The sequence below is a fragment of the Zophobas morio genome, unplaced genomic scaffold, assembly GCF_036711695.1.
Source record: "Zophobas morio isolate AGI-343-1 ecotype UQ-CSIRO unplaced genomic scaffold, CSIRO_AGI_Zmor_V1 ptg000422l, whole genome shotgun sequence".
Taxonomy (NCBI): domain Eukaryota; kingdom Metazoa; phylum Arthropoda; class Insecta; order Coleoptera; family Tenebrionidae; genus Zophobas; species Zophobas morio.
In genome coordinates, this window is record NW_026972526.1 from 131,824 (window position 1) to 144,448 (window position 12,625).

Here is a 12,625-nt window from a genome sequence, read left to right on the forward strand (position 1 = left end):
GGGAAGCTTATTTAAAAAAATTAAAATTTTCACTTTTGTTAAATTAATGTATTGTTTATTAAATAAAAACAGTCTTTTTTAAATAAAAGTTTTGTAAGGATTTGTAATTTATTTTAAAGAAGTATTAATTCAATAATCAATTTTTATAATTATAGCTCCACAAAGATTTACTTCATACCTCAGAAGTATATTACTTCTTTAAAAAAAAAACAACTTTTATTTTTGTATAAAAGTTTTTCAAAGATTTTCCAGTTTATTTAAAAAATTTACTTGAATAGAACCTCACCGTATTTATAATAAAAGTTTAAAAGTAAATTACTTTACACTTTTAAGGATTGAGTGCTTATTAAAATAAAAGAAACCTTTTTTATAATAAAATTTTTACAGAAAATTACTTTATACTTTAAAAATGTATTGTTACTCCTTTTTAATAATTGTTTCCAAGATTTAGGTTATACTTTTCAAAAGATGCGAGCATAAATATACTTAATAAGAAACTTATAAGATTTTAAAAAAAATTTTTTATTTACAACTATAGAAAAGAGTTATACTTTCTTACAAAGTAAAGTTTTGATATTATAATATATTATTAACTTGTATGATAAAGTAGATAGGTTTACTATGAAAAAGAGTTATTCATTCTCACGCGTAATAGTTTTTATAATATAAGTAAATTAAACAATATATTAACTTTGTGTACAAAATAGAACTAATTAGAATAGAAGAAAAAAATAGGAACTCAAGGAGGAAGCAAATATTGATCACAGCTGTATTATCACGGGTAATAGCAGAACTCATAAGCTAAGTCAAATTTTTTTCGGAAAAGCAAGAGCGGTACTCAGTGATAAAAAGTAGAGAAGTCGAGTTGGTAATTCGAAGGGAGAATATGAAATTAACGAAACGTTAAAACAACAATGGTTATGCAAATCGCTTGTAAACAAAGTATGAAGATTCTTGCTTTTTATCAGGAAGTATTTTCTAAGTCTCGGTAGGGCTAAAAAAAAAACAATAAGGTGATCTAGATTTAAGCTTGTCTTTAAAAGCAATTTTAATATATAAACATCTTTTTAATTCATCCTTTTAATTCCAGTTCCCCCCAGTGTAATATAAAAATTTCAACACCTAATTATATTTTAATTTTTAAAATTTACTCAATAGACATGATATTTAAAACATAAAACTTAAGGATGTCTTAGTGATTGATTATACTTGGAATGTTGCACTGTGATTTTTTGTTTATTTTGGTAAAGTGTAAAAAGAAAGATTAATAGTAATAAAGGGGTAACAAAAGTTTCCTCATTTATCGTCTTTCTTTTTAATTCTTCTGCTTTTTTTGCTTACCTTTTTATTACCGTGCATGGTAGGCGATAGCGTGTACCTTGGTTCGTAACTGAAATTCCTCCTCAGACCTAACTATCCGTTCAAAAGGACACTCAGTTTATAATTTTTATTGCAACAGCTAATACATGAGCGGTTAAAACTTCACGCATTTTGTTTCGAAATGACCACCTTAAATTTGGGATAAACCCAAGACATCATGCAGCCTTTCGATTCTAAACTTAGAATCGCTAGAACAGTTTATTCAAGAAAAAACCCTAAGATATTTTTACTTTCGCCTGGCAATCCGCTTGTGGAGGTTATCAGGCTTTAGCAAATAGAGCACCTACCAAGCAAGGGTGTTAATAGAGGTCCTTGTGTAATTTTAGTGGTGAGCATTCACCCCCTGCGTGTATGAAGTATGCGGTCTCCTAGATAAGATTTGATCACGTTTGAAGGACAATAGGGAGGGCTATAACTTTCAATTTTCGAAGCAAGCCCTTGTGGCAAACTTGGTCACACGCTTATTCGACAGCAATAATGACAGCAGTGCTTGTCACCTTAAAATTGAATATACGTACCGCCCATTCCGCTAGGGAAGGGAGTGTTGCGTGGTGCGATGTCCTCGTCGAGATGCAGATTAGAACTCTGGTAGGTCATTGCTTACTTCAACAAAGGAATTATTGTAGTACTTTATGGCGGCTTTAGCTACTGTGCCAACGGCTGACTATAAGCTGATAGATATTAATTAATTGGCGGAGAGGCTGAACGCGGTGTCTTCAGGAGAATCATAGCAGTAGCCCGAGAACCATTATCGAACTGACGAAAGAGCATAGATTCACCGACACCATTAGCATTTGCACAGTATCACGTAATTAATACTATCGAGGAAGGGTATCTTTCGTTTCGGTAGAGCTTTATAATTTCCTTAATCTTGACTGTGGTGATTTAGCTCAAACTGCTCTCCGGCATCAGCGAGGAAGGTCGACTTATAAATCATTTTATCTACAACTGAAGAAGTAGGGTAGATGTCAGCAAAAAGTGTCGCTTTGTTCGTTACAAAGTTCCCTTCTCATAGGGAAGGTATGATAAAAGCACTCGGTTTCTGTATTGTTTTAATAAAATGCTAGAAAGAGATGCAAAAGTCATCGCCAGCTACCGAGTTATGATTCAAGTTAGTCTCCTACGAACGGTTGTGGTGGTGCCAACAGCTTTTCTCCTATGCGCTGATGGGTAATCGATTAAGCTCTAATTTGCCTTTAGGATGTTTGACGCGATGGCAGCTCGAATAAAGCGTCGACGCTCGCACTTAAGGACCTTCAGTGCCTCAGGTAGGCGGTTAGGTGGTACTCAACTTTACATGTCGCCGTGGCGGTGCGGTACGCCGTGATCAAAGCACTCTCAGGTTCAGCAACAGCAAAGCCATATAGGATGGACGTTCTAGGTAACGCCGAGGATGTGAAAAAAAAGGTCATATAGAAAACCTCGGAAGGCTTAGACCAGTTCGTGAAATTTCTAATACATACCCTTGGTAATCTCTTTCGGCCCCCCAGCTCAATCAGAACTGACAGGTAATTTGAGAAGAATCCAATCAAGTAATCTCCCACAGCACACGGTATAAAATTAATGCAATTTATAGTACATTCCCAATAATAAAGTTGCTTTAAATTTTAGCATTGTTTGGCGCATGAGTAAACCACAACTGCTGGTATCATTTACTATGTAGAATGAGTACAAATAGTATATTCGAGATTAACAGGATTTCATTAGAAAAGATAAATAGATTTATAAATAAAATAGAATAAATATCGCTAATTAATTAGTAAACTGATACGTTTAAAATGTACAATAAAAAAGAAGACATTTAAAACCCCCAGTTAACCTATAATCAATAAAGTTTAATATATATATATTCACTAAAGATAAGACCTAGCCAATGATCCTGTAAGATTGTCAACCCTGGTATTTTGTAGCTTACTTTTAATGGGGACCTAATATCAAATATAAAATATATTATAACTATAAATAATATTATCCATATAAGGTAGACTACCTTAGTTTTAATTCCTTATTTCCAAAAATTTTTTTACAAAGAATGCAAAGAGGGGCCTCGCATAGTTCTCTTGCCGTTTTTTGGTTGTGACCTCTGTACCTCGACTACTTTTTTCTTACAGTTGACAAACTTGTTAAAGCTTATTATAATATTATATATTATTTGTTACAATTACTATTTTTATTATAATAATTATTTTTGCGTTATAACCTCTTTTCTCTTTGTTTATCTTTATTTTTCTACGTTTAACTTTTTTAAAAATAAGTATCTTTACTAAAGAAGAGCTGCTAGCCTTGAATGCTAACTTATTAGTTTTCAGCGAAGAACTCAGAATCGGGTTAGGCCCAATAAAAGCTATACATAATGAGTACATAAAAACCACTCAGGCAAACTAGAGTTTTAGAGAGGAAAGGAGCCTATTGATCTGATGACTAATAATAATGTTTACTCAACTTTAAAAAATCTAGATCGGTCACAAACTTTTGAAATATTAGAAGAAAGCGAGAACTTCCAGTACCAAAAACGAAACTCAAAGGTAAAGTAGTTTTTAGTAGTGATAGTGGTAATAGCAGTAGTAATATTAATACTTCTCATAATAGCGTTTCTACTTTTAGTAAATACTAATAATAATTTAAGTAGTGGTAAAAATTTTAGTAATAGTTGGGAGGTAATTAATTTATAATAGCTTAAATAAGGGTAGTGAGAGTAATGAAATCTAAGAAGACTTCGAAAAGCCCGAAAAAGCTTTACAACACATGGTAGTCGTTGAGATGGATAGTGAAGCGGGCACTGCTCCTAAGAAAATTGAAACGTTCGAATGAAAGGGATCTCGTAAAAGAAAGATTCCTCCCTTTATTCTATGCGAAAAACAAAGGTGGTCTTTACTAATTCAACTTTTGCAAGCTAACGGCGTAAATATCCTGCATCGAGAGATAACCCGTCATAGAATCAAGGTATTTCCCTTGACAGCTAAAGATTACCTCTCTATAATAGCGCTCATGCGAGCTCAGGAGTTTCAGTTCTTTACATATCCATTACCTGAAGAAAAGTACTTGAAATTTGTCCTCCCGTGGGATTGACTGTGAACTCCATCTTTAAATCGTTGAGGAGGATTTGCGAGAATGTACACGGAGGACATCGTCAATGGCGAGGGCCACTTGACAGCTCTATGCATGAAGCACGAAATAGTCCTGCTACCTGTGTAAATTGCGGTGAAGCGCAAACCGCTAATTATCAAGGTTGTAAATAATCTCCGCGTAAGGCAGGCAGTCAACCCGCTAAGTCCTCTCCGTCGGTGCTCACTACAAACAACACCGTTACTCAGGGGGTCTGTTAAGCGTCCTTTTGAGGACAAAACATCCTCAAAACTCGCCCATTATTCTGTTAGTTTTTAAAACTCCTGGACAGGCTTCTACTGCGAAAACTGCAGCAAACAACTACAGCCGACATTACGGCAGCTGTTAGCAATTTTAACGATGAATTTTACAACATGCTCGAACCCGTGAAAAGCCTGGAGCCTGTTTGTAACGGTTTTTAACCAAAGACGCGCCGCTACTTTCAACTATTATTCTAGAAAGCAAATGGTGTTCTAAATAAGAAGCATTAGCTTCAGGAGCTGTTAAATTGGAAAAAATTGATGAGTGCGCCGTCAACGAGTTGCCCCTCCTCCCTAACGTCGCATTTAACCTGTACAACTTTATTACATGTAGCCAAAAACGGATCGATGCACGCGGCTGGGGCGTGGCTGTCTAATAAAACGGATCATCCAACATCACTCAATATCTCTGCCAATCTATAAAGTCTCGAGGCAGTGTGGATTTCCTTATGCATAGCCGACCAGGTTCATGTCTGTGTTCGCTGTCTACGAATCCCCTTGGAAGTTACTACCGCCCTCCTATGGAACGCCACCTTGCGAGTGACTTCTCTTCAGTTATGTGCGGAGATATCAGTTGCCAAGCACTTTTCATGGAACAGTCGCACCGATAATTCGAAATGGTCAGATCTTTGAAGCCTATGCTGATAAGCAGAACTGTACATACTAGTCCCTTGCACCGAATACACTTGGCGATTACAGGCACAATGGACGTACTGGATATCGCCACACTTAAAGCTAGACGTCTCACAACGGCAATTGAGCTCTCCACGAGCTGTTCCTCCGATCACCTTCCAGTTATACTCCAATTACGCGCCGAAGACTGTCACCCGCTTTTTTACCAACTGGGGCAAATATGCTGAGTTTTTAGAAACTACACTCCAGCGTGGCCGTCACTACCGTCTACACCCGCCCTGCTGGATGATGCTGTTACCTTATTCGAAAGTATACTGAATATGGCTCGCATTACTGCCGCGACAACTCGTGAAGTAATATACCGCCCTGATCGCCTGTCTAATGAACTAAAGGCACTTATCTGACTCCGTCGACTGCTTATCCGAGTGGCTATGTTGTCGCAGAGCGCCGAAGACAAGCTTGCGCTTAATTGACTGCATAGGTGCACAAGAAAGAGGCTAATGGACCATTCCAACAAAGGCCAAGCTGCGCTATATATGCGAAGCAGGCAACAGCAGTCGCTTCTCCTTCTTTTAGAAATTAGTTAAAAAAAAAAGATTAGACATCGGGGACTTGCACCACTAAGGTCTCTTAGGGAAGGTAATATAATGGCCGAGAGTGATGAAAACAAAGCTACACTTTTCGCTAATTCCTTTGCTACCCAAAGCATGCCAGCTGCCCACTTAACTGCCAATGATGCGCTCCCTTAGTTGAGTTTACCCCTTCCTGATGTCCACGAACCACTTCAGCTAGTTAATGTTGGTGAAGTGTTCAAGTGATTATCAAAGTGCTACCCAAACGAAAAAACGCCTGGCCCCGATGGCGTCACTAAAGGGATGCTGAAGAAACTGCCGTTATTAAAGTTATCTGTACCTCTTTTTTAAAACCTGCGATGGTTCTTTGTGCCTTTCCTATCTGATGGAAGAAGGCGACCATTATGATGCCCCCCTTAAACCCTAATCAGTAACTAGCAAGTACCGACCCATCAGCCCGCTGTCTGCAGTCGGCAAGATAGGTGAGGCCGTTGACACTCGGGACGCCTTGCTGGAATTTCAGTTTGGATTTCGGCAAGGGCATTAAACAAGCCAGCAGCTCTCCGCTTAACTGAGTGAATTACTCGCTTTTAACTTTAAGAAGGTAACAAATGCAGTCTTCCCTGACGTAGAAAAGCATTCGATTAAGTTTGGCATGGAGGTCTACACAGGCGCGGCTGCGATCCCTGACAGCAGCTCTTCACCGAAACCCTTTAGACGTCGTCTTCCAACGTGATACGACTGACTAGCCAGGCACACTAATTACCTGCTGGTGAGTGAACTTATTTACGAGTCATCTGACGGTGCACGTTATCAACGCCCACGTGATGCGCGTAAGCGCACGTTTTTGTTTGTTAATGTCAAGACGATAATGACACCTTTCCGATTGAAAGCTACTTTATCATAAGTTTGCAATCACTCCTGGCTGAGAGCTTGAGTATTCGAAGTTTTTGACTAAATCGAGCTCCAGGAACTGTCATTTATAAAAAATAAATATTTAAGTAAATAGAACAAGGTGATTCATCACTCTCTGCTTGTGTTTGTTAGTTGGTTGCTTTTGTTCGATTTTGGGCCCCTGTTGATAGGTCTGAATTGGTCCATATTGTAGCTAATAGTAATTGTTAAAGGTTTTGGTTTACAAAGCGGGGCGGTACGGGGGCATTAATCATCTAGGGCGTAGTCATCCTAATACTTAATTATTTAAAAATAGCTGTTAGTTAAAATCTGGTTAATAGAGAATATTTATAGTAGATTAGGACTTTATTTTAACATACAGTCCGAATGAAGCCTAAAATGCTGTTAAAATACGAATAATTTAAAAAAGACGATATTCAGTACACCTGATATCCGTGTACTCCATGTGCTTGAGGGGGCGTGGCTCCAAGATGCGCAGCCGCGCTCAGCGATTTGTTTCGAGCATTCGGCAGTTGGAGAGGTAGGCTCACTGGATTTATCCAAATAAATTAATAAATTATTTAATAACTCGTGAATACCTTATAACAAAACCCTTTTAACTTAAAGTTTATAATGAAAGTTGTATATGTAATTTATCGACCAGGAATGTGAGCTGTCACCGTAGCTCAGCGGTTAGAGTATTACCGCGCGATCAAGACCGTGGGTTCGATCCCCAGGTGCCAACTCGCATTTTCCTAGTTTGGTGGTTACGTGTACAACTTCCCTACTAATCCAAATTCTCTGTTAGTTTATATATTGCCACTAATAATGGCTATTTTTAGAGACATTTACCTAGTGCGACTTCTCTTATAGCAAGGTAGTAACACTGAAGCTACGACAGTTCGTGAATCTATTTTTATAAACGTGCATATGCGAAAGGTGCTAGTTCTTAGTATTAGCACTAACAACAAGTGACTAATAAACTTGTAAGTATAACTTGAGCCACACTAAGGCAGATATATATGTTTGTTAACCACCTCAGTTTAATACTACCTACAATAAAGCCCAGCCGGTATACTATGGGCAGAGTATGCATCCCGTGTGTTCTCCGCGCCATTTGTTAGCCGTCACTAGTTATGACTAAACAAAACTATAAAGAGATCAATGTACTGGCTTTCAACTGGTGCAAAGGAAAATGTATTTTCCCTAAGAGATCCTAAAGAGAGTAGGTAAGGGGTGCTCAGGTGTTCATGGAGGTGCTTTATAATATTTTTTATATTAGATTAAAGTTATTTTAAAATTGGGTATTTATTGCTCGCTACTTAGTAAATTAACTGTGCTAAACTTATAAACCTCAGAGTGGGCCAGTTTATTAAGTATATATCCTTAGATTTTTTTTTAAAAAAAAAAATTAAATAACTACTCAGGTCTCTTTGGAGTACGGAACCGTTTCTAACAAGATACCTCATAAATATTTGGTTGGGAATATCACACATAAATGGACTGTTTTTACTAGACTTCACCCTCCTTTTGAATCTTATTCAGTTTATTTAATTAAAAAGGTTGAGTTTTATTTACATGTCGACTTCCCCGATCCTTGCAGAGGTCAAATATTTTAAAAAAATAATAATTGATTAATATCTTTATTTGATGTATGTCTTTATGACATTTACTTAAGTTTAATGCATCAAAAGTTGTTGAAGAGCCTCCTTACGAGGTACAAGCAGAAGGCTGGGGTGAGTTCCAGATTCAGATATTCATATACTTTAAGGATGAAATTAATATGCCTCCTTTTCATCTAGCCATCGACCTTGGTTGAACCTCCCGGCTTTAATTTTTCTATTTATTTATTTATTTTTACCTTTAGAACTACGCTCACGAAAACACACAAATATAAAAGCTACTTCTCTTGTATTTTAACTTTTTATTCTTTGCTTTTGAGAATCGGAAGCTTAATCAATATTATAAAATCAAAGACATTTTCTTTTAGTTGTTTAAGTATGGAATTATGGAAGTCAATTTTTTCCACACTACTTAGAGGTTTATGATATTTTGAATAACTATAAATTATTCACAATTTATTATATTAATGTTTTTCAAATAAAAGAAATTTTTATATTATAAAAGATTTTAAAGATTTTTATAGATTATTTAATTTAAAAGTTAAAGTAACAGTAATAATTTATTTCAACTTTATTAAAAATTTTTGAAGTATTGTGTGGCCTATTTATATTTCTGAATCTTTTGAACTTTAATTATATTGTAAATCTTTAATAAAGAAATATTGCAGAATTACAAGTCAAGCGGAAAAGATCCGAACACTTTAACATTAAGCATACTTAAGCGAATGCTTCGAGTTATTAATTTTATAAGAAAGTTTCAAGTTGATGCTCATGTATATTTTTTAAACCTTTTAGGATGAATATGGCTTATACTTTGTAAAAAAATCGGCTCAATATGCGTTTATGAAAAAGTTTATTATTAATGAAACTTCAAAACTTTTTAAGGAAGAATGCAAAAGATTAGCCCTTTCTCTCAAGTCATCAATTATTCATAATTCGTAATGGATGAAGAATTATTATATAGAAATTTATTAGTCTTCATTTATTTTATAAATTGTTAAAAATTGGCTTGTATCGCGCAAAGATAGAAGTTAACTTTAAATATATGTACTTCAGTTACATCCAAAGTTTTACTTTATACAATATAAAGTAGTTAAAATTTTCTAAGGTTTAAACTTTTAATACTGATTCAAGTTCACGAGGTATTAAAAATAAGGTTGCTTAAAATGAACTAAATTTTACCGGGCGCCCGCCCTAAAAGTCCCCCTGCGTTTTGCTTCGATCATTCTATATCCTATTCTGTCTGTCTTATCCCTTACTTAAGGGGGTCTAGACTGTATAGCTACCAAGCAAAAAAAACAAAGGGATCCACTAGGGTATTAAGTTTGTAAAGATTAAAAAAAAGAATATATATATCAAAACCGTTATTATTTTTAATAACATCCTAATATAATCTTAATTTTTTCTTTTTCTCTATACCTTTAGTTACTACATCGTAGTCCATCAGGTTAATTGTATCGCCTATAACAATAAAAATGATATAAGAAAAGGTACTAGACTTAATGGGCTGCCTTGCAGCTGCACTTAAAAAAGTAGAAAGAGCGCGTATTTCATAAAGAAATATAGCACTACATAACTATTGGTTTGCATATAATCATAAAAATATTATTAACCAAACATAGTAAAAATCCCACGTGCTCACTTGTTAGACCTTTAGTAGTAACAGAGAGGTATCGAACAACGAGTGAGAGTTAATAGCGTACAGGCAATCAAGCCTTTTATATACTTTAACAAAGGTTAAAATTTTTTCAAATAAACACCTTGAATCGGGGCCGTTATAGTTAAATGAGTCATAATTACCATGCATAATAATTGGTTTAAACGGAAACTGCCAAAATGTTTAAAATTGTGTTTATTTCAAAATGTTAGTTATGTTTTCTAATGATTTTTTTTTTAATTATAGATACTATGTGGTTACTTTTGGTTTAATGTATGTGCATTCCCCCATTTTTACTATAACAAGTAGTAAAAAAAATTGACCTAAGAGAGCTCGCGTAACATTCAAATACTACCCTCTTTGTCATTAAAAAAAATTTACACGCCCGCTAACGAATCTGATTTTTCGAGTTAAAGGTATTAGCCGACTTTAGATACATTTTATACATCATGCTATCCTCTCTCGAGGCACATAAAAAGGATTTAACCACTTTAAAAACTAATTCAGTCAATCAATAGCAGCTGCTATTTAGCCCAACCAGATCTTACCTTTTAAGAATTTAATCAATACCTTTAGCTTGCAAAATTTGTGCGTATTACTCAGATCATTACTGGTAAACAGTTCACTTATTTATTACTTTCCAACTTTCCTAGAGCTTGGCTGTAATAGCACTGCATACACGACATTTTAATTTAATTTATATACCAAGTTAGAACTTTTCTCACTAATTACCACCAGAATAATCCGTGCTTTAATTACTTAGGCAGGTTTCTTCTAATCATGTCCATTAATTACTGCTTTCCAAGAACTCAGTATATATACCGAATAGCCAGCTTCTGTCTTTCGGCCCATCCTCCTTTATAACCTCTCCATCTTCACTAACACCTTTTTTAAATCATTGGAACTTCAAACTCTGCATAATTTGACTTTTTTAAAAACCACAAAAAGACAGGCACAGCTTCCCGAATGTTGGGAGTTTTGCTACATTAATATGTACTAATCTTGTAAACTAGTTCATTCAAGCTTTATCTTAAAACTTGTTTAGAGCAGCGCTTTTCTTATTGTTTTAAATAAGTCTTTCAGCAATTCCATGATAATAGTTGGTAGTCCTAAAATGTTCTTTAATTTATGTAATGTAAGAATTCCACTAACATCCTATTTTTAAAAACTAGACAATTAAAAGTAGTTTTACAAGGTAGCTACAACTTGTGTATGTTAAAAACACTATAACTTATCTAGTTTTATTGTTTAAGCTATACCAAAACAAATTGAAAATACTGGTCAACTATATCTAATATCCAGTTAAATTCTTCTAGAATTCTAAGCATAAACAATGTTTCTGCAAAACGATGTTTAAAATATCTCTGTGTTGCATCTATCAGGTTAGGTCCTCACGCGCCTTCCAGCTCATCAATCTATTACAGAATCGCATCTTTACAGGCGTGATTCACCAAAGTGTCCAAGTTATCACTTACCTATAGTACGTTTTAATTTATCACCCTCGGTATGGAACCAGACCTCATGTAGGTGTCGGATGTTAGAGCCCTAAGTTCGTAAGGTTCTCTAAAGATAATAAGCGCTTACAACTATTACTCTTAAAGCGCTAAGATAGTAGGTACAAGAAAGTAAACTAATAGAACAAGACTGGAGCTATTGTTACGTCCCTGGAGACTGTAAGGTCCTCTGGGGAAAATAAGCGTCCAACGATGAACTTATAAGAGCTAAAATATATGGTAAGTAAAAATAACAAAAATAATCCTATTTAACCGAGCAAAAATAGTTAACAGAACTAAGATCTTAAAGCAAAAGTGGAGCTAGTGCACAACTATATCAAAACTGTTCACATGCAAGAACAGGACTTAAGAAAAGTCCTTAAGATAAAAAAGAACTTAGAAATGTAAAGTAGAAGCAAAGAAACTTGTAAAGTAAACACAGGAAAAGCTCTGTACAGAAAAAGTAACGGGATCAACTCCCACTCCAAGGTCGGAAGCCTTAAATATCGGTTTAAGCGCTAAAAACGGAAATCCTAAGATTATTAGTCGAGTAAAGGCATTGGGCATTGGTTGCGTTTACCATAGGGGCGCATGCTAGATTATTACAGCAATGGCACAACTAAGTAAAAAAAGCTGTGCACATGCGAGAAAAGAACATTTAAAACTGGATATAGTGGAAGAATAGGAAAAGGAGCTTCATTATAAAAAAGTGACAGAATCAGATTACTTTAGGCGATAAGTCTTAAGTAGCTGATTCCATGCTAAAATGCTAAAAATATTAGGAAAATGAATTAATCGCAACTAAATTAAGCTGACCTACTAAAACAAAGATGAGAGCGCATGCTAGGTCGGGGCATCGGACTACCTCAATGAAGGCATCACGCTCTATAACTTGAAAACTTTGTATCGTATTTCCACAAGAATTAGAGCGTCTGGACAGTAAATCGGCCACCACGTTTTTATATCCAGGAATTTATTTAATAAAATTCTTATTTAGACGTGTTTAATA

At 35.3% G+C, this 12,625-nt stretch overlaps 1 long non-coding RNA gene across 1 annotated transcript; it reads left to right on the plus strand.

Annotated features, from left to right (window-relative positions):
* Nucleotides 1–8,752: 8,752 nt before the first annotated feature.
* Nucleotides 8,753–9,345, plus strand: LOC135120793 (uncharacterized). Its single transcript, XR_010278738.1, has 3 exons — nt 8,753–8,884; nt 9,124–9,200; nt 9,262–9,345. It is a non-coding gene; the product is annotated as an uncharacterized LOC135120793 (long non-coding RNA).
* Nucleotides 9,346–12,625: the final 3,280 nt, after the last annotated feature.